Source organism: Moschus berezovskii, chromosome 22 (genome assembly GCF_049115385.1).
Source record: "Moschus berezovskii isolate FMDL1 chromosome 22, NW_MosBer_1.0, whole genome shotgun sequence".
Taxonomy (NCBI): domain Eukaryota; kingdom Metazoa; phylum Chordata; class Mammalia; order Artiodactyla; family Moschidae; genus Moschus; species Moschus berezovskii.
In genome coordinates, this window is record NC_142481.1 from 30,452,236 (window position 1) to 30,477,246 (window position 25,011).

The window sequence follows — 25,011 nt, forward strand, 5'->3', positions numbered from 1 at the left end:
ATTCTCTGTGACCCCATGGACTGCAGCCCACCAGGCTCCTCTGTCCATGGGATTCTCCTAGGAAGAATACTGGAGCAGGTTACCGTTTCCTCCTCCAGGGAGCCTTCCCAACCCAGGGATCGAACCCATGTCTCTTAGGTCTCCTGAACTGGGAGGCAGATTCTTTACCACTAGCACCCCTGCAAAGCCTGCATTTCTGGCTACTGAAAGTGTCTGTGCAAACCAGAAAACCACTTGACATGGAAGGCGGCTTCCTCTAGATGACTGTGAAAGAGTCTTTCGACTCGGTTATTTTATGATTCTCTCTCTAGGTCAAAGTCTTCTGAGAGAAAACAACAGCTCTTGTGGATTCTTACCTCAGCAGAGCAAATACTTTTAGGCCACCTCGCTTGGTTTTCTCCTCCACGAGATTAATTCAGAGTCTGCTATCTCACAATCTTAAGAGAGTTGAAACCGGGGCTGCTTCTCAATATTTTCCTGCAAAGATATGTCAAGTTAAAGAAAACAGTGTTGAAGGACAGAAGAGTGAAGTGCTTCAATTAAAATCATACAGCAAATTAAATTAGGTCTTGTTATAGCTTGAATTATGTCCCCAGAAATTCATATATTGATGTCCTAACCCTCAGTACTTCAGGATGTCACCTTATCTGGAAATAAGGTCAGTGTAGATATAATTAGTTATGATGAGTTCATTAGGGTGGACGCTAATACAATATGACTGCATTTGCACTCAGTCGCTCAGTTGTGTTTGACTCTTCGTGACCCCATAAACTGTGGCCCACCAGGCTCCTCAGTCCACGGGATTACACCAGCAAGAATACTGCAGTGGGTTGCCATTTCCTCCTCCAGGGGATCTTCCTGACCTAGGGATCGAAGCAGTGTCTCCTGAGGCTCCTGCACTGGCAGACAGATTCTTTACCACTGAGACACTTGGGAAGCCCCAACAGCATGACTGGTGTCCTTATAAAAAAAGGAGAAATTTGGGGCATAGATAGAAATGCACACATGGAAAACATCATGTAAAGACTGGAGTTATGCTGCCACAAGTCAGGGAACTACCTGAATCTAGAAGAAAGACCTGCAGCTGATCTTTCTCCTGCACCTTCAGAGGGAGCATGGCTCTGGGGACACTTTGATTTCACCGAGAGGTAAGATTTCTCTTCAACAATACGTCCGGTTCGTACCTGTGTCTGAAGACTGATCATAACAGAGCAGAATTCCTCTACATTTAAAGTGGTGTTGGACATCTCTTTGAAATCAATTCTGTAAATTAGAATTCTTCCAAGATGAGGCAAATCTTCATTTATTATCTTACTCTGTGCTGCACATATTGCCAGGTTATAGGGTCTCCCTGTCTAAGATAATTCCTGATCTGTGGGGGTGAATAAACACAGTGGCATCTGATACCCAGATCCCACTAAAATTTTATTTAGGTTTCACCTGATTTGCACAACACTTTGACACTTTTATTACCCTCTCTCTTCCTATTATCAACTTCAGAAAGTAAGCAAAAAAAACCCCCTAATATTCTACTTTAAATTTTAAAATGTCCTCATTCGTACAAAAAGTATGTGGACTGTTTAGGACCATAGAGTAAATTAATGATAGGGTAGGGACCAGTGTATTGGTATTTTGCACAAAATGCTTTTCATCTATTAGATGACTGCCTGTGTTTTATGTCCTTTGATATGGGCTCTCAAGTATCTGCTATGCCTATCTTGGCAAGCATTAAATACTCCGGCTTCACTGCCTTTTGGTTGGCCATGTGATTTGCACAGTGAATGCAATGTGAGTGGAAATGACATGTTTAAAATTAAGGAGAAATCTATACTTCATCATGCGGCCCCAAGATGCACAGTCCCTCTGACATAAGACTGCCAATATTCTCAACAGAAACTCTTCTTTCAGCTTGAGCTCTGGCATGAAAGTGGCACAGTGCAGGCCACACAGAACACACGATGGCCACATAAAATGAATGGTAACAATCCTTGGTTTAAACTGCTGAGGTTTGAGAGCACTTCCTCAGCATCACATCATGTGAGCTACCTGACCAATACAGACTTCATAGAAGTTATCTTCTTTATCCTACCTCTGGAAGGAAAAAAAGGTTTCACTGTTTTTCAAAAACCAATACAGTAAAAATAGCAAATATATTATTCAGATTTTAATTTGATACATTAATACAGATAAATTAGATACTTGTGTATAATAAGACCTAAAGCTTACTGTCTACTATGTTTTTAAGCCTTTTATACCTTATTTGTTCTAACTCTCTCACATCAAACCTGAGTTGTAATGTGGTAGATTATAGAAATATTGACAAAATTCCTTCCTCTACCACACCTTAGTAATGTAACACAGCAGGTCTGGAATGTAATATGAGAGCCATGAAATATTAAGACAACAACAACAGCCACACCACATTTCCTTTAAAAAAAATTTTTTTAAACATGCAAATTGAATCTCAAAGAAGGGAAGAGACATATTTAATACTTCTCTGTTTGTGAGAGAGGCAGTAATATGACCTCGTACTCTGTATCCTTGTTAGCATAACTGACTACCTCAAAAGAAAGGATTTTCTTGAGAAGTGTTGGGTTTCTGTTATTTCCCTTTAATCTATAACAACATTTATCTAGAGCTCCTCCCAGTCTAGAAGGTTGAATTGGTCCTGCTTGGCATAAACTTTTAATTTGGAATCATTTTCATGACTGGTAGCAGCAGGGCTTAAATTCATAGACTTACCATATGATATATAGACAAAAAGGGCCTAGCACCTATAGGCACTCGAGTAAATTCTTAGCTGTAAGGGTATCTATGAAGATCATTGTCTACATGTGGGACTGACTATCAAGATAGAAACCAAATATACTAGACCAGAGAACCAGGGTAGAAGGTAAAAGCTGGTGGAGTTCCCTAAGGGTCAAGAGGGTCATCAGAGTGTACTGTTTTAAAAAGTCCTAATCTAAGAATGTGGCCATGGATGGGTCTGTTCCAGGGGTTGACTTGGCCTGGACATCCAGAGGTGGAGGATGTGCCTGTCAGCAATTCAGGGGTGAAGAAAGTGCTAGATACTGTGGATTCTTAGTGGCATCAATTAAAAAGTCACTATAGAAGATGGTCTTGTGCAATGGACATGCGTCATAGAAGGCTGCAAAATAAACCAAGAAATGAATGTAACATGTATCAACAACTCACCACCATACATTTGAGAGTGGAGAAGAGGCCAGAGGAAATAAGTGGTATGTGTCCTCATGTCTTACAGAGGTAAAAACAATACTTATGGAAAACAGGAGATAACTGTAAAAAGTTCTTGAGATCCACTACATATATTGTCAACATAAATCACTGTCAAATTGTTTTGGCATCAGTATAAGACTTAAATGATCTTAACAAGAATGAAAAAGGGAAAAAAATTGTAATGGCCAGGAGACAGAAGAGTAGAGGTTTAGGGGGAAAAATATAAATGTCTTAGGCTTAGGAACAACAGGGAGGGACTTCTCTGGTAGTCCAGCGGTTAGGAATTCACCTGTCAATGAGAAGACACAGGTCCAATCCCTGGTCTGGTAAGATTCCACACGCAGCAGAGCAACTAAGCTGTTCATGCGCCACAACTCCTGGAGCCCACACCCCTAGAGCCTGTGCTCAGGATTATGAGGAGCCACCACAGTGAGAAGCCCGAGCACCAGAACTACACTAAGCCCTGCTCTCTGCAGTCAGAGAAAGCCTGCAGGCAGCAATGAAGACCCAGTTCAGCCAAAGAGAAATAAACAAATAAATACCTTAAAATTATGTACAACAGAACAATGTGGCCAAGTGCATGAAAAAGTCGGCCACAGATGAACAAGAATGCTTGTGAGGGTGGGGTTTGCCAGGGGATGAGGAAGGCCTTGCACATGTGTTAGTACACTTAAGCCTATGACCTTTCATTATAACCACTTGCCCCTGCATCTCGTCTTGCCAAAGTCAGACTCTTTCTAGTAACAGATAAGCCTCCAGGAAGATCTGTGTGTCGTGATACAATGCAAGAGGCACTGGCAGGGATCCTTTCTGCCCCTGCGGTGTGCCTTGTAATGATACTCACCCACATTCCCTCAGTAGACTCCTAATGACTCAGGCCTTTTGACTCTTTCTTTGAACATTTTAAAGCTTTGCTGAAGTGTTTGAAAACTCATTATTCTTTATTTGACTTCCTTTTATCGTACAGAAATAAAAAGTCCCTGATGGAGTTCTGGAATCAACATTTCAGATATTGCACCCAGCAAAGTAGAGGAAAATCTTTAAAAAAAAAAAGTACTCCCTGAAAGTCAATTAAGTATTAATGTACACATCTGTGTTCACACACACATGCAAGCATGTGGATTCACACCCTCGTGCATCACTCATGATACAGTCACACATTTCCTGTGGAGCCAATCCACCACCCCTTGAAAGTAAGGTCAACTCATCTCTGAAATAAAGTACACATGTGGCAAATTACATGGGAAAAGGAAAAAAAAAGTAAAAAAGAAGGCAATTCAAAAGGGTAATAGAACAGAGTAGTAGTTAATTATGATTTATAAACTTATTAAGTTGCTAAGCATTGTAACGAACCAAAGAACAAATTTAATTTTAAAAAACATTAAAGTAGCAAAGTTGCCTAGATGAAAACACAAGCTCAGGAAATGTATTTAAAGATTGAGAAATCACATTTTTTTAGGAAATGGCCCAAATGTCACCTTTTAATTCTGCTTTCATCCATTTAACATGAAGGCAAGTAGAACTAATGCAGAATAACAACAACTCAACATTTCCCAGATAATTGTTATTAAGTGAAATAATGTGTGCGTTTTTTCCTTCCCTTGACACAAGTTGTGTGTTATTGGCAAAAACAAATCACCGTGGGTGTATAGTTTTGAACTCTAATGCTCTTTGTGTACCTACTCTGCAAATCACGGACTCAGAGTCTTGATAGAATACATATACAACTAAGCAGAAGAAAGCATCATATCCTCTACTTTGAAAGCAAAAAAAAAAAAAATTAAAATGATGTAGAAATTTTGATATTATAGAAATCACCTATAGACCACGTGATGACAAAGGTAACCTCATTACATTTGATTACATAATATTATGTTGAATTATAATTCTGAATTTCCCTGTTTTTGCCTTCTTAGCATGTGAAACAAGAGGAAAATTACAGTGAAGTGTTTTGCTCAGTCATGTCCAACTCTTTGCAACCCCATGAACTGTAGCCCACCAGGCTCTTCTATCCATGGAATTCTCCAGGCAAGAATATTGGAGTGGATAGCCATTTACTTCTCCAGGGGATCTTCCTGACCCAGGGATTAAACCTGGGTCTCCTGCATTGTAGGCAGATTCTTTACTGTTTGAGACACCAGGGAAGCCCCTGAAAAAATTATAGTAGCAAGTAAATCTAAATGTGCTTCTTTAAGTGTATCCCACTTGCTAGTTCTTTAGCACCTGGGAAGTGATTTTGTTCCTCTACCAATCACTTAAGTTTAACATGGATTGATGATCAGAGATAAAGAAGAATAATGGTGTGTCTCCCTATACTAAAAAGTTTCAAGGAACTAAAAACATACTCACACTTGTTAAAATGGGCATACATGACTACAAAGCTCCTGAGTTTTAGGTTCATATCCTCCTTGTTTTTCTGAACTGTCCACACAGAGCTCACCGGTGCCCCCCACCAGAATCTAGCTCTTTTTTATATTTATAAAACTGCACATGTGTTGAGCACTTACTCTATGTCAAGCACTGTGTTAAGGATTTTACAGAGATTATCTAATTTCTCAAAAAAAAAAAAAATCCATTCACATATGGGAAAACTGAGGATGAAAGAGTTTAATAATCCACCCCAAAACATGCTGAACTGGTGAGCTGGAAGGGGGTCTTAGGGAGTCAAGCTTTGCAGGATGTTCTTAAGTCTCAAGTAGTGGGACCCATTTGGTGGATGGTTAGATGGCTGCTGTGTTCATCAGTTACTCAATTTAGCCATCTATTTTGCTGGTTTGCATGCCTTTTCCAATAAACAGGAAGCTTCTTGAAAATAAGGATTACAGTTTACTTATTTATTCCTAAAGCCTTGATTTTCTACCACAGACTAGATACTGTTCTGGGTAACTAGGATATAACAAGGAATAAATTAGAAGAAAAAAAAAAAAAAGCAGCCTATTGGAGCTTACTTTCTGGAGAGGGAAGAAAGAAGAATATAACTTTACAAAAACTGTGTCCCATGCTGTAAAGTCCTTAGAGCCAGGAGTGGGAGGTGGAGGGAGGGGGGTGGGGAGGGGCTGGGGGGGTTGCTAATCCAGAAAGTGGAAAAGGTTGTGTAGATGTTTAGGAGGCAGGAGAGTGAATTTGTAAATGGAAGTCAAGGAAGGCTTCAAACTAAGGTGGTACCGATTCCAGGCAAAAGATTGGTTACTACAAAGGCCACAGAGCATGACTACATGAACTGTGTAAAAGAAACTCCAATCAGAACAGGTGGTAGAAGGTGAGGTCAGAGAATTAGTAAGATGAGGGAGGGACTCATCAGATAGAACCTGAGACCATTTAAATCCTCTGCATATATAGAAGGATTCCCATTCAATCAATTTCAATTAAAAGATAAACTTGACTCGACCTGACCTTGACCCTGCTCACGTCACTCAGGGTATCACTGATACAGGATCATCATCAGACAAATAACAGGGCTAAAAATTGAATCCTTGACCTCTGCAAATATGATCTTAAGTTTCACACGGAAATTCCCATCAGTATAAGGTCTATTTAATGACTTGATAAAACAATTAATTTGCAACCAAGATCAGTAAAGTCCAAGATCAAAAAACCTAGAGATGACCCTAGGCTAATCCTAGATGAACTACACTTTGCTCAGGACTATGTTTTTTTAAAAAATCTGGCCATCTATGGGATAATTTAAGGTACTATGTGAGGGATTGCTACCTAATTGGCATTGGCTCCTGGACCACTCAGAGCAAAAGTGGATGGGGTAGGGGGAGAAGGAGGGGAGCGAGAGAGAAAAAGGAGGAGGAGACAGAGGAGGAAAGACAGAGAGAAAGAGGCCGTGAAAGGGGAAAAGAAGGACAGGAAGAAAGAAGGAAAATGATAAGCAATTTTCTCAAGGACAGAAAACTGTGGACTCTTAAATCAGTCACATCTAGGCTCAAATCCCAGCTCTTCCACTTGGACAAGAGACATGACTGCCCGCCTGCAGACATTCCCATTTCCCTTCTTCCTGATCAGCTTGATCTTGTCTTCAGTATACCCTACATGGCCATGTCACCAGAGTGACAGCCTACCTCAACCTCATGATCTGAATCTTGGTCGAAGGTCATAATATGGTAGTCTCATTTATCTTGCTAACTGAAATATCTGATGTATATAGGTACAAACTCTAGGTCAAACTACAGTCAGGCCCTGGGAGAACTTCTGGAAAAGCTCTGTTTGATCTTAAAGAGACACTAGACAGAAACGTTCCCTTAGTTGAGGCCCTAGTATGCCAGCTGCATGAGCCAATATGCCTTACTCGAACAAGCTAAATTAAGGGTGGCAACATGTGGAGCTGTTGGAAACCTGACCCACTGGGATGATGTTGACTCAATGAATTAAATGGTCTTGGACTTGAAACAGCAGTATCATTTAGGCCACTTTCGGACAGGGTTTCTGTTTGCTACAACTCAACTGAAAGTCAGCGAAGTAATGAAATTCATAAGACAAGTGATCTCCTTTCATCTACCAAATATTTAGTGAGCCCTGTGAACCATGCTAGGAGCAAAAGGCAAAATGATGATGAATTTCTTAATCTGGCTGAGTGGTGCTACTGATGCTGACCTTAATACTGATCTCCATAATCTTGCTATGAAAAACAGGTAATTATTAAGCTTTGGAAACTGTAGGAAATCAGTTAAGAGACAACTGTTGCATAATTAGAAAAGTTCAATGCATGCCTCTAGCCCATAAAAATGGTTCCAATATGAGCTTTGGTAATTGAATGATGACCTTTCTTCAGAGTCTTAACACTAAATGAGGATGTCTAAAACACAGGTAAGTTTTTGTTCCTTACTCTGAAAAAGGCTAGGTAATACCATTGTCAGAGAAGGCAATGGCAACCCACTCCAGTACTCTTGCCTGGAAAATCCCATGGACGGAGGAGCCTGGTAGGCTGCAGTCCATGGGGTCGCACAGAGTCGGACATGACAGCGACTTCACTTTCACTTTTCACTTTCATGCATTGGAGAAGGCAATGGCAACCCATTCCAGTGTTCTTGCGTGGAGAATTCCAGGGACGGGGGAGCCTGGTGGGTTGCGGTCTGTGGGGTTGCACGGAGTCGGACATGATTGAAGCGACTTAGCAGCAGCAGCAGCAGCAGCAGCAATATCACTGTGGTGTCACGGAAAGAACACAGTTTAGAACCTGGCATCCAGACAGCTCTATGATTTGTTGCTATTTGACTTGGGGGAAAAAACATGATTTCTCTTGATTCACTGAAAAAAACAGAAGCTATATTCAGAAAAGAAGTCCCACTTGCGCCCATCACCAAATATTCCAAAGTTTCCATCACTATCAGCAAAGGTGTGTCTTTGTTTCTGAATGGCAAGTGAAATTACAAGCTTTGCAGACCAATTTTTCCAATATGACCTGGGCCCTCTCTCACCTAAGGGTCTCTCTTTTGCTGTTATATTCTCTCTTTTTTGTATTATCAACTTCCTGCTATTTATTGCATCGTCGTCAGACTAGATGACTGTAACATTTCCCACTTCACCAAAAGCGCTTCTTTTATCCCAGAACCTCCTTAAACTATTGCCCAACACCTCTGTTCCCATGTATATTCACTGTCTTGATTTCTCTCCTTCCTGGCCCTCTTCCTTGCACCCAGTCCAGTTTTTAATGTGGCCAGTCCCCTGGAACAACTCCTGTCAATTACTTCTGTCACCAATACAATGGTCATTTATTAGTCCTCACTGCACTTAATCACATCAGTGGCAATTGACATAAACTCCCTTCATCTTTAAATATACAACTTAGTTTTGGAGAAAACCCTAATTTGAAAAGATACATGCATCCCAGTGTTCACTGCAGCACTATTTAATGCAAGACATGGAAGCAACCTAAGCATCATCAACAGAAGAATGGATAAAGAAAACATGGTCTATATATACTACGGAATATTACTCTGCCATAAAAAGAACAAAACAATGCCATTTGCAGCAACATGGATAGACCTAGAGATTATCATACTAAGTGATGTAAGTCAGACAAAGGCAAATATCCCATGATATAGCTTATATGTGGAATCTAAAAAAATAATACAAATGAATATATATATATATATACAATAGAAATAGACACACACACTGAAAACAAACTTTGGGTTACCAAGGTTACCTTTCCAGGAGGGGAGGGATAAATTAGGCATTTGGAATGAATATATATACACTACTCTATATAAAATAGATAACCAACAAGATCTACTGTATAGCACAGGGAACCATACTCATTATTTTGTAATAACCTATAAAGAATCTGAAAAAGAATATATATGTAAGAATACATATGTAAGAATACTTACAAATGTATTCTTTTTCAGATTCCATACATATACATATATATAACACCTAAAATTAATCCAATATTATATTTCAATTATACTTCAATTTTTTAAGTGTTTTTTTTTAAATAAATACATAACTTGGCTTCTGGGATACCAGAAATAGGTAAGGGAGTAGAGTGCTGTTGATTGGAGTTATTTTATATGTGTTGGTCATGAAAGCCTGTTAGAAAAGATGATGTTTGAGTAGAGGGATGTAGGAAGTGGGGCTCCAGGTAGATGACTGGAGACAAGCATTCATGCAGAGAACCCTAGATGCAAAGGCCTTCGGGGTACCTGGGGTCTTTAAGGAGAAAAGGAAGCATGTGAGACTTGAAATAAGTGAGGGAGGAGAAAAAGGTAAGAGAGGAGGTCAGAGGTGTGGTGGTTAGCGGCAGGGGAGTCTTGTGAACCTGGAAGACAATTTTCAGGACTCTGGCTTTTTTACTGTCAGAGCTAATTGACGTTTGGAGGATTCTGAGCTTGGGTGTGGCATGATAGATCTTTAAAGGGTCATTCTGGCTGCTGTGATGGGGGAAGAGCTAGGAGCAGGTAGGCAAAATAGAGCCAGGTAAGAAATCAGTAGTCTGAACTCAAAGATAGCTGTGGGAACATGGAGAATGTTTGGATTTACAGTATTTCAGAGATGAATCTGACAGTGTTTGCTTGTGAGTTGGAAATGTGAGGAGAGAAGGGGACTGGCTGAAAACAGAATAGGTGGGAGGGTGGTAAGTTCTCTGAGATTTTGAAGACTGTTTATACAATCTTACAGAGGGGTTGAACCCAGCTGTACTCCAATACTGCATCTCTTTAGCCAGCCTTGACTTTAATATTTATGCGAAAGTATTGTCTTCATAAACTTTTTTCTTGCACTATTAATAAATTTATTCTTATTAATTCTCTGTTACCAGTCATTTCTAGAAATACATGTTTTAGTTCTATGTCAAATACTCTAGAAATACAGTGATTTTTTTTAAAAAATTACTTTCCTTAAAGGAGTTGGATCACCCTTGTTTTGATGGTCAGTGAGACCCAGATGTTTTTTCATATGGAAAATGCATGACATGGAGTAACTGCTATTTTTAATACCACTCTGCCTCCAGAATTTAATCTTTTCCACCAGTTTTTACAGGATATGCCTTGCATCTGTCTATTAATTTAAGTAATCATATTGGATTGCTTTATTAAAAAATGGTTTTCACAATAGAGTTTCAGACCTCACTTTGTCCACACGCAAGTGTGGGCTTCACTATGTTGTCTTTGGAAAGAGCATGGCCTTTGAGTTGGTTGGCCATGGATTCAAACACCAGCTCTAACTCATTCTAGCTTTAATGTGACCTGAAGCAGGTTGCCAAGTCAATCTGAACTCAGCTTCTTCATCTATAGGAACGACAGAAGGAACTTATATGGTTGTGGTCAAGCCTGAATGACAGCTGAATGAGAACAGCATATAGAGTTCCCAGGAAACTATAGAGATACTAGCTTTCTTTTCCTTTGTTCAATCACCTGTAGATTATTCTTTTCTGTCATTTTTGCCAGTATGGTGGTGCTGCTGCAGGGACTCTCCGTAAAGGGAGATTACACAGGCCTACTCTGTTAAACTCTAAGGGCCATGTGAATTGTTTTGGCCAATGAACGGTGGACAAAGCAACGTGTCACTTCTGAGCAAAAGCTTGGTCAGTCACACCATATTGTCCTAGAAGTCATGACAACCAAAGGAAGACTGCTCAATTAGCCTGTGTCCCAGAGAAAAGATGAAAAACAGCAGAGCTACAGCTGACCTTCAGTGGACATGCAGCGTATGAGAAAGCAGAACCTCCATTTTCTGAGTCACTAGCCTTGGGGACATTTATTATCACAGTTTAATGTAGCCTACTCTGACAACACATCCGAACAATAAAGGAAACATCTAGAGTGTCTCTCCACCTCAAACAACAAAAGAAGCAGCATCTAGTGTATCCAGGTGAAAAAAAAAGTAAAGCAATCCAAAAAAACAAACAAAAAAACCAAAACACCATGCTAAGTATGGCCAATACTCTTTGTGAGTTGTTAAAATTATTTATAGATGATATTTGCCCTCAAAGAGATCACAGTACATTATTTCAGCATATGTTGTTATAAATTATCTCTCTTCTGTTCACACAAGGGAAGATGTTCTCTGACCTGGAAACATGAAGGAGATGTCAAAAAATGTCCTTCTGCCAAAAGGGTGTGGAGTGAAGAGACATTTTTCTTTTCTCATTGTATCCACGTCATATTCTACATATATCCCAAAGCGACGAGCTCACTGCAGTGTCTGTTATTGTAGAAGGACAAAAAGCAATTCCACGAGCTATTTTAGTTTTCCTAATGGAACAACTAGATGCTGCAGATGAAAGAGTTATTAGAAAAATAAGTCTTAGCTTTTCTATAAAAGCATCCAAAATGTGCTGCACATCCTGGCCAGTCCATCAGCACTGTGAAGGTGTACATTAACAGACAGGATCTCTATTTAGATCTCATATTTAAAGTCTTCTTTCCCAAAGAAAGCAGCCAAAGAAGAAGAGCCAGGAAAAACACCTGAAGCTGAATGAATGTGCTTTGGTCCCATTTCTTATGCATCTGTTTGATGCACTTGTTTCCAGTGACATACAGAAGCCCTTCGGCTGGTATTCGTTCAGGCCACTCGCCCAGCCTCTATTTTCTTTCTTCCCTTTCCAGGCATTATGGTTCCTTGTCCCCACTCTCAAGTTCAGCTTTTGATGATGTGTTTCTTTGCCCCTGACCCCTGCCATTTCTTCTTCTTTTGTTTAAATGTTCAACTGTGATAAAATACACATAATATGAAATTTACCCTCTTTACCATTTTTAGGTGTAAGATCAGTAATGTTAAGTATATTAATATTGCAGTTCAGTTCATCTCCAGAACTTTTTCATTGTGTAAAACTGAAATTCTACACCCATTAAACAACAACTCCCAATTTCTCTTTCCCCAGTCTAGGCAATGACCATGCTTAGCTTCTGTTTCCATGAGTTTGACTACTCTTGACACCACATGGAAATGAAATCACACAGTATTTGTCTTCTTTGGGACTGATGATTTTACTGAGTGTAATTATTTTACTTAGCTCAACTGTCCTCAGTGGTATAGCATGTGACAGAATTGCCTTCCTTTTAAAAGCTGAGTAATGTGGCTACGGTAAATGGAGTTGCAAAGAGTCAGACATGACTGAAGCAACTTAGCACGCATGCACACAATGTTGCTTTGTGTGTATATATGACATTTCACTTATCCATTCATTAGTTGATGGACACGTGGGTTGCTTGCACCTTCTGCCTATTGTAATTAGTGCTGCTGCGTACATGCGTGTGGCACCCCTTCTTAATGCTGACCTTAAGAACCTCAGCACAAGATAAAATGCTTTTGCTCTTCCATCCTTGGGTACATTGGGCAGGGATCAAACAGTGGAGCTGGTAGTGGAGCAAGGTGACAGGCACTTGCCATTGGCATAAAGTCAAAAGCGCTCCCCAAAATTCAGCAATCAAGGCCTACAGTATTTCAATGCATGCAAAAAAACCCATGATAGACAAAACACCAAAATTTTAAGTGAAGAAAATAACAGTAATGGTACATACAGAGCTATATTAACGCCAAAAGCAAAAGAAAACAAAATAATATTTATCCTGCGTTTATTTGAAATTTGCCACTCAGTCCATCACAGAATTTTTGCATTTTTTAAAAAATTACTGCATTGAAATATTACCTGGATTACTGAGTTTTGTGGTACCTCCTTAAAAGTTGGGATATCTACCTATGACAAGGGCTTCCGTTTCCTTACCCTAGTCCCAGCCCCATCAACCAGATTAGAGTTATGTGTTTATGGTCCCCACTGGCTTTGGAAAATCAGATCAGACCAAGCAATAGCTTCTGTATTGTTATCTTTCTAAACCTGAGAAACAGGCCAACTACCATAGCTTAAGTTATCAATCTTACCCACAATCCTGCCAAATATATCATTCTTTGAAACACCCCTTCTTGTGAAAATAAATTTTTCATGGCCAAATTGGTTTTGTAAGTGATCAGTTAAACACAGCTAAACAGATATTAGTTGAGAATGTCTAGGAATACAAGCTGAATGTAACACTATATATTTCTTTGCCAATATATATCATGGGTAGGTGGAGCTTGCATTATATTAGTATTTGAATAAGAAAGCACATTTTCAAGCACTGGACATCCAGGGAAATGCCTAGACAATCTTGGGGGAGAGCTCTCAATAAACTGGAAGAAAATGCACACAGACTGTGAAAAGGTAAACTGATAATAAGCATGCTGACACAATCTAAAAAATGGTATCACAACAGAAAGATGAAAATAGCTCACTTGCTACTCTGGGGGAAGGACGTTTACGTTGAATGATTTAACATCCCCCTGTTGTTAGACAACACACAACTTCATGTAGGAAGCAGTAGGAGAAATGTGAGCTATTGTTCATGCTTTTTCAGCTGACAGACTTTTCATTGACTGAAAAGTACCATTTTGCTAATTTCATTTTAACTTTCATAAAATCATCATTTTGAGTTGAAAGACAGGGTCAAAGCTGGCTTTACAAGAAGATGGGGAAATGAACTGAAATTGATTAATCTGAAGGTATGGAAAAAGGTTTCTCTTTCAGCATAATAATGGTAAAATCCATTTCACTGGGTGAGGCAATGCACAAGAGTTCTCTTTATTAGATACTGGCAGATCAGTGGTCTTAAAGTCATCCCATTACAAGCAGTAGACAAGCTTATTAGTTGCTCTCCATATGCCAGCTCCTGTGCTAAGTACTGAACGTGGATTACATTTTTAATACATATGATGGTCCCAAGAGGTTGATACTATACTTACCCTCATTTTACTCAAGATGGAAATTAGGTTCAAAGAGGTTAAGTCACTTACCTAACTGACATAGTACAGGATGGAGCTTGGAGCAGAAGCGAGGCAGTCTGACTCAACTCACCTCACAACCTCTAGAGAATAGAACCTTAAAACCTTTGTCTTCTAAGTATCAGCAGGCATTACGTTGGCCCCTAGCTGGGAATACAAACCGTTCTGACTAGGAACAACATAAGTAACGCTATCTAGAAGGAATTAAAGAGCAACGAAGGAAACTGGAAGCAGGACTGTCAGCAGTAATACAAGAGCATCACATTTTCCGTGAGTACAATAGTCAAAGAGAAAACAAGAACGAGCACCCCATGCCACGGTAGAGCTGTCACAGTAAGGGTATGACTTCCCAGGAAAGTAGAAGATTAAATCTATCTATATCACATCACAGCCACAAACTTTCAGAGAAAGAAACTCAGAGGTAAATGATTCTCAAATCCTGACCACTGGCAAAGACATTCACTCTCCTCCCAAAACCTATGTCTCCATCCCTGATGCAGCCAAATAAATAAACAACTTTTTAAAAGTTTAAAAAAGGAAAATAGTAGCTATTAGTATGTTTATATTACATGTTACATATTATTTATTATGAATCATTATCAGAATATCCTCTGAAGTTACACATATCAAAAGCCACGGTAGATCTGAGAAGCTGAGAGGAGAACTCAAGACTATTTTAATTTGTGAACTGTGTTCTTACAGGTATTTCTTTACGTTTTAAGTGCAAGAATTCTCTTAATCAAAAATATTTCAAAAGCAAATTTCATACTTGCTCTCTGAGTTTCTCACAGAATGTTTTGGATTCATACCTAAGCTTAACCATGACTTCTAATTCTGCAAATGGTACAACGTTCCAACACACAATATATATTTTGTTATGCCTTTGCTATAATTAATCAGGCAAAAAATGAGTATTATATTTCCTAATGACAACTTTGTGCCCGCAAAGCAAAACCTTGCCACAATGTTAATACACCTATATGGTCGCCTGCATCAAAATGTACAATCCTTAATTCTAATTTCAAGCTTTAATTGCTATAGGCCACACTAATAAAGGATTTTCAAATGAAAAAATACACTTTCTGTAGGCTTTTTCTTTAAGAAATGCTACATAGTATAATGATATATGACACCTGGAGAACAACAGGATAAAAAATACCAAGCATTACAAATGTGTTTGTAGAGAGAAAGATTAAGTGGCTACCAATTTTAATTTACTGGAACATAAGAAAATGCACCTAACAATAACAGACTTTAAGAATAAGGCAAAAGTTTTTGTAATAAGAAATGCATGAAATGGAATACAGACTCTTCCTTCAAGCAGACCCCAGGAGATACTGGAGTGTTTACTGAGCTTCTCTTCTGTCCCTTGTTCTGCACCAGAAACTCCAGGGATAAAGACAACGAGGGAGGCAAGATTCCTTTCCTAAGAACTTGAACTTCACATTGGGAAATTCACCCATCATTGGGATTTTGGTAAGTTCCCACCATCCTGTCTTCAGAACTCAAAGCAGAAGCAACAAGATTAAAAACCTTAAAATAAATGGTAGATGATCATCACAAACGGAAAAACGATTCTTGGGCAACAGAGAGGTTTGGCTGTAGCAGAACTGCTTAATGTATTTGAAGACAAGTATGGCTATCAAAAGAGAGAGGAGCAGGAAACGACAGACAGATTTACCATGTGTCTCAGCAAGGCCTGGAAGGTGAAACAGAGGCCAGACCTGCCCCCATGAACCTCTCTGCCCTTGGACAGGACTGACTGTATTGCAGGGAAGGCGCACAGGCTGTGAGTCTGAAGCACTGACAGCCTTGATCTTCCTGTGCTCTCCTTCTCCATATGTGTGTGTGTGTATGCTCAACTGTGTCAAACTCTTTGTGACCCCATGGATGGTAACCCATCAGGTTCACTGAAATTTTTCAGGCAAGTATACCGGCTTGGGTTGCCATTCCCTCCTCCAGGGGATCTTTCCTACCCAGGGATTGAACCCCTGTTTCCTGTACTAGTAGGTGGATTTTTTACCACTGAGTCAGCTAGGAAGTGACAATTATAACAGATCTTTTCATGCAATTCCCCCCTCCCTGAACACACATAAACACACACACACACACTTCTTTGACTTCTCATTGTTATCAACTTCAATAACATGTTTAGTTTCTTATGAAGAGTGGCTGTGAATTGGCTTTCCCATAAGAAGACAGTGGGCTTCCCTGATAGCTCAGTTGGTAAAGAATCCTCCTGCAATGCAGGAGACCCCAGTTTGACCCCTGGGTTGGGAAGATCCCTGGAGAAGGGAAAGGCTACCCACTCCAGTATTCTGACCTTGAGGAGTCCATGGACTAAACAGGTCAAACAGAGTCGGATGCAACTGAGCAACTTTCATTTTTACTGTAAGAAGATAATAAACACATGTTGAGTATTTACTATTTCCATACAGTTTACATTTGCTTTTTGTTTAATCCCCTAAACAACCCTAACAGTTTGATGTCAGTATTTCACTGTTATCTGTAATCCAAATGTCTCCTCCACCTTTAGTTCATAAGCTACATGGAAAGTCATCTTTCTCTGCAGTGGGAACTTACCAGGCTTCTCTACCAATGTCAACTCAGATCCTCAGTCCTTTTCAATATCCCACTTCCCCAAACAACTCAGCATCATAAAATCATTATCAAACATGACTTGGTAGGGGTGACAGGTTTTGAAAGATATCTGGAGAATATATGACATGAAAAGAGAACATCATACATGAAAAAAAGGCATGAGAACTTCTTCAGTTCAGTTGCTCAGTCATGTCCGACTCTGCGACCCCATGGACTGCAGCACGCCAGGCTTCCCTGTCCATCACCAACTCCTGGAGCTTGCTCAAACTCAGGTCCGTTGAGTCAGTGATACATTTCCATGTATTATTCCACTAAGGCTGGCATATGTGTCTGAACCAGCTCAACCAACTTGAGCTTCTAAGGTCCTTGGGAGAAGAGATTATTAAAATTGCTTAGAATTATGTTTTCAGATATCTGTTTAATTTTCCTATTCTTAAGGCACTGATATTATCCCCAAACCTCCTCACCATCTTTGACTTTCCAACTCCTATTCAAGTTCTTCTACCTGCCCTACCTAAGTCCCTTCTGATTCCTCCTTAGGAGAAGATGTGGATATGTCACACACATAAACTGACCTTTCTCATACAATTGTGAGCCAGTGCAAGCCACTCCAGTACTATTGCCTAGAAAATCCCATGGATGGAGGAGCCTGGTAGGCTGCAGTCCATGGGGTCGCTAAGGGTCGGACACGACTGAGCAACTTCACTTTCACACATTGGAGAAGGAAATGGCAACCCACTCCAGTGTTCTTGCCTGGAGAATCCCAGGGACAGGGGAGCCTGGTGGGCTTCTGTCTATGGGGTCACACAGAGTCGGACACGACTGAAGTGACTTAGCAGCAGCAGCAGCTTCCTATGAAGGATGCAGTGGCCTCAGAATTAAGTAGATTCATCACAGCAGGAATCAGACAAACCTGTCTTTAATCATGGCAATGTATACAACCAGCAATATGCACTCAGACACTCAAGGAATTAGAACATAATGGGAACAGAGTATCACCTTTCCCCAAAATAAATCTGAGTGAAGAATCGGGTTATCATGTTATTCCTCTCCATTGACTTCCCCTTCTCACCTCTTCTTTCCTCTTTTTCCTTCTCCCCACCCTCTCTGTAAGGAAGAGAGGTAACTAATTTCGCGGTGAGACATACATGGGCTGGAGCATTAGGATCTGGCTAAGCAGGAGCAGACTGTTCCACCCTCCCTTCAGCTCCTCACGACCGCAAAATATTTGAGAGCGCTGACCATTCAGGACGGCTGTGCAGGTAAAAGAACACGGTGCATGCAGCGCTGGAAGTATCCAGCGAAGGAGTATGTGCCTTTTACACAGTAGCTACCCTGCAAACAGCACCTATTCTATGACAGTTAATACTAGTCATAATAGTGGTGGTAGCCATAGTAGCAGAAAATAAAAAACTCTGTCTCAGGCATATGGGACTCCATATGGAGACTCTGTACAATTTCTATTAAAATTGGTATTTAGATGAGATCATGGGGTTCCTGTAGCATCCTCTCCTACCCACAGCAGAAGCCCCCTGTGCAATAATGACAGCAGCTGTCAGAGAGACGCACAGTCTGAGTTCCTGCACCTGACGTGGACTGAAGCTTTCTCTTCTGAGCATGAGATCCGTGACAGAGACTCTTTGGACCACACATCTTTCCTTAGACGGAGCAGTACTCTCTCTCCCTCCCTGAGGTTTCTGTCCATTAGTCCCAGTTTTGTACCCCCTGGGGCCAACCAAGATGAATCCAATCACTCTTGTTCCTGACAGCGCTTTAGATATCTGAACAAAGTGATCGTGTTCCCCCAGAGCATTCTCTTCTCCAAACAATCCGTGCTCAGATCATCTCTCCATGCAGTTCGCATCCCGGGCTCTTCAGTGTCCTGACTGGCAGTGTGAGGCCCAATCTGACACAGTCTATGGCAGAACACAGAGAGCAGAGAGCCACCTGTGATCTGCACTGAGTGTGCATCAATATGGCTAAATAAACTGACAATCTCTGTGTGCTGAGTCTCACCGAGTGTGTGATTAAGTAAAACATTCAGACCTGTGATATGTGTGTGTTTGTACTGACAAGTTTATATGTGTGTGTATATTTATATATATGTAATTTACATATATATTTGTGTACATATTTCTTGCTCTCTCTCCCTCTCCTGCTAAGAATAATCCTTGTTAAACAGTTTTAGTCTCACATGCATATTATGGCATTTAAATGAGTTTCCACATAAACTGCTTACATGGGGCAGGTGAATACAGGTGAATGACAACTATCCTTATTATATCTTCACATGTATAGATACAGACTACTTGCCAAAGTCTGTGACAGGTTCCAGGGATATGAATGTACCTGGGAATATGTATCCTTAAACTGCATATAAAACATGGCTTCTGCCCTTAAAGAAATAAGAGCCTGGGAGAAATTATCTTTAATGATGAGTCAGTTATTGAATACTGTCCCCAACTTACAATTCTTTCACTTTACAATGGTGCAAAAGTAATACACATTCAGTAGAAACTGTACCTGGAATTCTTAATTTTTGACATTTTCTAGGCTTAGTGATATATGGTCTGGGCAGGGCCGCAAGTCTCAGCTCGCAGTCAGCCACCTGAAAGTAGCCAAAATGACCAACACACCACAACCATTCTGTGCTTCACTTTCAACACAGCATTCAATAAGTTAGAGATATTCAACACTTTATTATAAAATACGCTTTGTGATAAATGATTTTACCCAGCCATAGGCTAAATGTAAGGTAGGGAAGGCTCAATTATGATGTTCTGTAGGTTAGGTTGAAGTGAAAGTGTTAGTCGCTCATTTGTGTCTGACTTTTGCAACCCCCATGGACTGTAGCCCACAAGGCTCCTCTGTCCATGGGATTTCCCAAGCAAGGATACTGGAGAGGGTTGCCATTCCCTTCTTTAGGGGTTCTTCCCGACCCAGAAATTGAACCCAGGTCCCCTGCATTGCAGGCAGATTCTTTACCATCTGAGCCACTGGGGAAGGTTATTTATTAAAAGCATTTTTGACTTAACACTACTTTCAAGTTAGGACAGACTGTGGGGGACATAACCTCAATGTATGTCGAGGAAGATCTTGGGAATTAGGCACATGGGGGGTGCACAGGACACAAAGGAAGGATGCTGAGTTTATACTGGCAGTAGGGGAGAAAGGGGCATCAGGAAAATATTTCTGGGGGCAGGACACTTGAGAATGAAATTTTCAAAGAATAAACTGGAATTAAGAGTATGAAAGGGCACACATGTTCTAAGCAGCGGGAGGAATATATGCAAAGCAGATGATGCTATGTGCATGCGGACGTGAGCAGAGCTGAACAGGTTTCCGTGCATTTGGCTTCAGGATACAGATACATTAGAAGATGTTCAATGTCCAGTTTACAGGAAGTTATCACCTCAGCAGACAGAAAGCTTGTCAGCTTACATCTGAGAAATACCAGGGTGTACTGGAACTAGAAAGCTCTAGGGAGACACCCAAGCTCCACAATGTCTAAGCTGTACCAGCTTGGACATACAGTTTACCACCTGGCATACAACTTCCTCATTTGTAAAATGAGTATAATTATATTCAGTAATAATATGGGGAAGGCGCCTCCCTTTTAGTAACTACTTAGGATGCTGCTGCTACTTCTGCTCACTTATGACTTGATATTTAAGACAGACACGGGCCAAATGAAATGTATAGCTATTCCAGAAGCCATGCTGTTAACAAAAGGAAAGAAAAAGATGCTTATCGTGGAAAAGCAATTACTAGGTGTTGGGCATGAGCGTGAGAAACGGGGTTATTAGGAAGGGGCTGGAAAGGACTGGCTGCTATTTTCAGGTGCCTTTCTGCTTTGAGATCATACCTACTTAAAAGTGCTGGTCTGACTACATTTCTATTTGTTCCACCAGAATCTTTTGTAAATATGCAAACTTTTAGCTAGAAAAAATAATCTTACTTCATTTTATACATCTGCCACATCCCAAACTGTTTTATCTGATGACTGAGTATTTTACAGCACATCTTCCAACGTCTGCTGCTGTGACTCAACTGACATAAAGGAATTAACACTGTCTGGGTGCATTTCACTATTTTTCCATAGATATAAGCAAAGTTATAGAAGGAGAGCAAATCAGACTGAAAATACACACTATAAATTTTGCTTCTTCTGATAAACATTCCTTAGTCAATCAAGAATTGCTTGTACTGAAGACTAAATGATGATTCTATGCCACATAGCAGAGAACTATAAATGCAATTGGGGCCATTCAATGGATTCCACTTTTACGCTATTCTTCCTTCATATTCTATGCCAAAATCTCTTTAGAGGAGCGGGCATAGGTGATTTTTTTTCTCCCTCCTCTTTGGTCATCATCTCTCTTTGAGGATGCCCTCCTTAAACATCCTCTTTGGCAGTAAATGTTAGCAAACATTTATTGAACACCTACTGTATGCCTGTGTGCTTGAGAGACAGTGATGAAGTATCAGTGATTGTTGCTCTCTAGACCTCTCCTACAAAGAGACTGTAGTAGGACAGACGAGCATAGGGGATAGGATGCACTGTGGTGAGATCAAATTAGAGACAACTCTTTTTGGGAAAGGAAAGGTCATGAAATATTTTCCTGAAATGTTTGATGTTTTAGTTCAATTCTGAGAAATGAAAGATAATGAGAAGTAGGAGTGAGATGGGGCGGGGTGGGGGTGGGGAGAGAGGGGAAGAAAAAACATTCACTGGGTATTTACTGTATTCCAGGCACTCTGATTTACCACCGAAGGATTGGGGGCAGGAGGAGAAGGGGACGACAGAGAATGACATGGCTGGATGGCATCACCGACTCTATGGACATGAGTTTGAGTGAACTCCGGGAGTTGGTGATGAACAGGGAGGCCTGGCGTGCTGTGATTCATGGGGTTGCAAAGAGTTGGACACGACTGAGCGACTGAACTGAACTGAACTGAACTAAACTCAGCAATTCTCTGCAAGAGGTATAGATGTTATTACCATTTTACAGATGTGGAAAATGAGGGTCGTGGAGGAAAATACCTGCCAACAGCGAGTAAGGGTTACAACTAGGATTCAGACTAAGGCAGCTCCATGCCTAAGTACATTGTCTGTCATGGAATTCTGCTCCTCCCCTGCCAGCAACAGAGAAGGAGATGAGTAATGGCATGGACACTTCAGGTGAGAAAGTGAACAGGTAAAATCTTTGGAGGCCATGAACAGCAAGGGATTACTGACAAATGGCCCTGAGTGGCAACATCAGGGGAGCTGGCTGACCTTTGCCCTGAGCTCTGGAGTGAACTGAATGCCCCTGAGTGTCCTCCGGCCATTACCACTGCTCTGTGTCCTATCTCACCTTTGTCTCAGAACAGGACTCTTGACTATAAAAATATTCTTTGGACATACTTTTGAAAAACCATGCCTGGAGTGAATGTATTCAGAAATCAAGGGCCTTTAGAGGGAAACTGAAATGTAGAAGTCTTTTGGCCAAACTCCTCCTTTGAGACAAGAAGTGGCTCAGAGCAGGGCAAGCATTTGTCCAAAGTCAGAGTCTGCTCAGAACTAAGGGGTTTCTCTTTTTAACTCATTAACCATCAGATAACATTGTCTTCCTGACCCAGGAGGGTATTTGTGGGTACTGGAAAGTGAGCAGACTAGTGCCCAAAATAGTCTCATAAAACTGCAGCTTAGGGCATCTTACCTCCTACACCTGTTCCCAAACTCACACACCTGGTCATTCTCCAGACTCTTGCTGGTCAATAATAAGCACCTTTATCCAACGGCTTGAGTTAGTCTCGTGAGAATGATTCATGGGAGTTCTCTCACCTGCCACAGTCAATTCAACATAAAGCCCTGCTTCCAATTCAAAACACACCTAGAACTTGCACCATGACCTTCGTCCAAGCCAGCTGACCCTGTCAACAGGTAAACTGCAACAATCTGGGTGCATCCATTCTTTATTTTTCTATACTGAAACATAGCTGACTTATAATATTATACTAGCTTCAGATATAACAACATAACAATTCAACATTTTTATAGTTATATTTCATATAAAGTTATTATAAAACATTGGCTATACTTGATGTGTGGCACAGTATATTCTGGTATCTTACTTAATTTAGACCTAGTTGTTTGTACTTCTAAATCCCTTCCTCTATCTTGCCCCTTCCCCCACTCCTTTCTCCACTGATAACCACTAGCTTGCTCTCTGCATCTGCAAGTCTGTTTTTGTTTTGTTATGTTCACTTGTTTTATTTTGTTTAGATTCCACATATAATGAAAACATACAGTACTTGTCTTTCTCTAACTTATTTCACTACGCATAATAACCTCTGGCCTGTCCATTTGCAAGTGGCAAAATTTCGTCATTTTTTATGGCTGAGTAATATTTTTTGTGTGTGTGCGTGTGTACATCTCACATCTTCTTTATTCATTAACTTATCAATGGACACAAGTTGCTTCCATACCCTGGCTACTGTATATAATGGTGTGAACATTGGGGTTCACATGAAAAGAACCTGAACATTACTAATCATCAGGGAAATGCAAATGAGATATCACCTCATATCTGTCAGAATGACTTTCAACAAAAAGACAAGACATGAAAAGTGGTAACAAACGTGGAGAAAAAGGAACACTTGCACACTGTTGGTGGGAATGGGAACTGGAGCAGCCACTACGGAAAACAGTACAGCGATTGCTCAAAATATCAACAATGGAACTATGATACGACCATACAATCCAGCAATTCCACTCCTGAGTATATATCCAAAGAAAACGAAAACATTAATTTGAAAAGACCCATGCATCCCCTCTGTCTCTCATCCACTAGCAGCCATAATGCTCTTCATTAACTAATACAATCAGAGCACCTCTACTTAAGTAAAAACAAATCAACAACTGCCCAGTGCATTTGAGATACAATTCAGGATTCTTTCCCTATCCTGCGACACTGGGTTATCTCTCTATATATTTTCTCAAAGCTCATTAAAAATCAGTTTTACAGATATTTTTTAGGTCCTCAAAACCTCCAAATTCCATCTTCCCTCAATGCCTTATGTAATCTACGCCTTCCAAGAACAGTCTCTCCCTACACTAATCCTAACTAGCCCATCTGCATACCATTAAGGAGGCCTCCACTCACCTCTCTTTCCTACCTCTCCCATGTAAATTAGTTCCCAGTTATATTCTCTTGTAGACTCTGAGCAATTAAATCACATTTAATTATTCATTTATTAGCAAACGATTTGACTTTGAGTAATCAGTTCAATTTTCCGAGCTTCCCTGTTCTAACCTATAAAATGGGCATAAGAATACTTATTCTGAAGAACAGTGGTAAAGACTGAAATTAAAGTCCTTAATAGCCATTGAATGCTGCTGCTGCTAAGTTGCTTCAGTCATGTCCGACTCCGTGCAGACCCCATAGACGGCAGCCTACCAGGCTCCTCCATCCCTGGGATTCTCCAGGCAAGAACACTGGAGTGGATTGCCATTTCCTTCTCCAATGCATGAAAGTGAAAAGTGAAAGTGAAGTCGCTCAGTCGTGTCCGACTCTTCGTGACCCCATGGACCGCAGCCTACCAGGCTCCTCCGTCCATGGGATTTTCCAGGCAAGAGTACTGGAGTGGGGTGCCATTGCCTTCTCCAGGCTTTGAATGAATAGCTACTAAAAGTTTATTCTTTAATTCTACCCCTGCCCAGAACAAAGCTCTGCCATGGGGAATCAATCATGGCTTAAGACCCAGGACTAAAGTGACTGTCAATCAGAATAGAGAGACTTCTCTGAAATAGTGTTTCCAAGAAGAAGGCTCTTGAGCCACCTGCGTAAAATATGGCACTCCATTGTGGCCCACCTGCGCTCTACGGAAACATCCCTGTTATCTCTTAGCCGCCAGAGGGGTAAT

The 25,011-nt window shown here is 40.6% G+C and overlaps 1 protein-coding gene across 1 annotated transcript in view; it reads right to left on the minus strand.

The window, feature by feature from the left end:
• Positions 1 to 355: 355 nt before the first annotated feature.
• The window catches only part of LOC148774394 (uncharacterized), a 32,183-nt gene continuing 7,527 nt past the window's right edge, over positions 356 to 25,011 (minus strand). The window contains exon 2 of the mRNA XM_088829976.1: positions 356 to 477. The gene's annotated coding sequence lies outside the window, so the exon portion shown is untranslated. The remainder of the gene's footprint in view (positions 478 to 25,011) is intronic.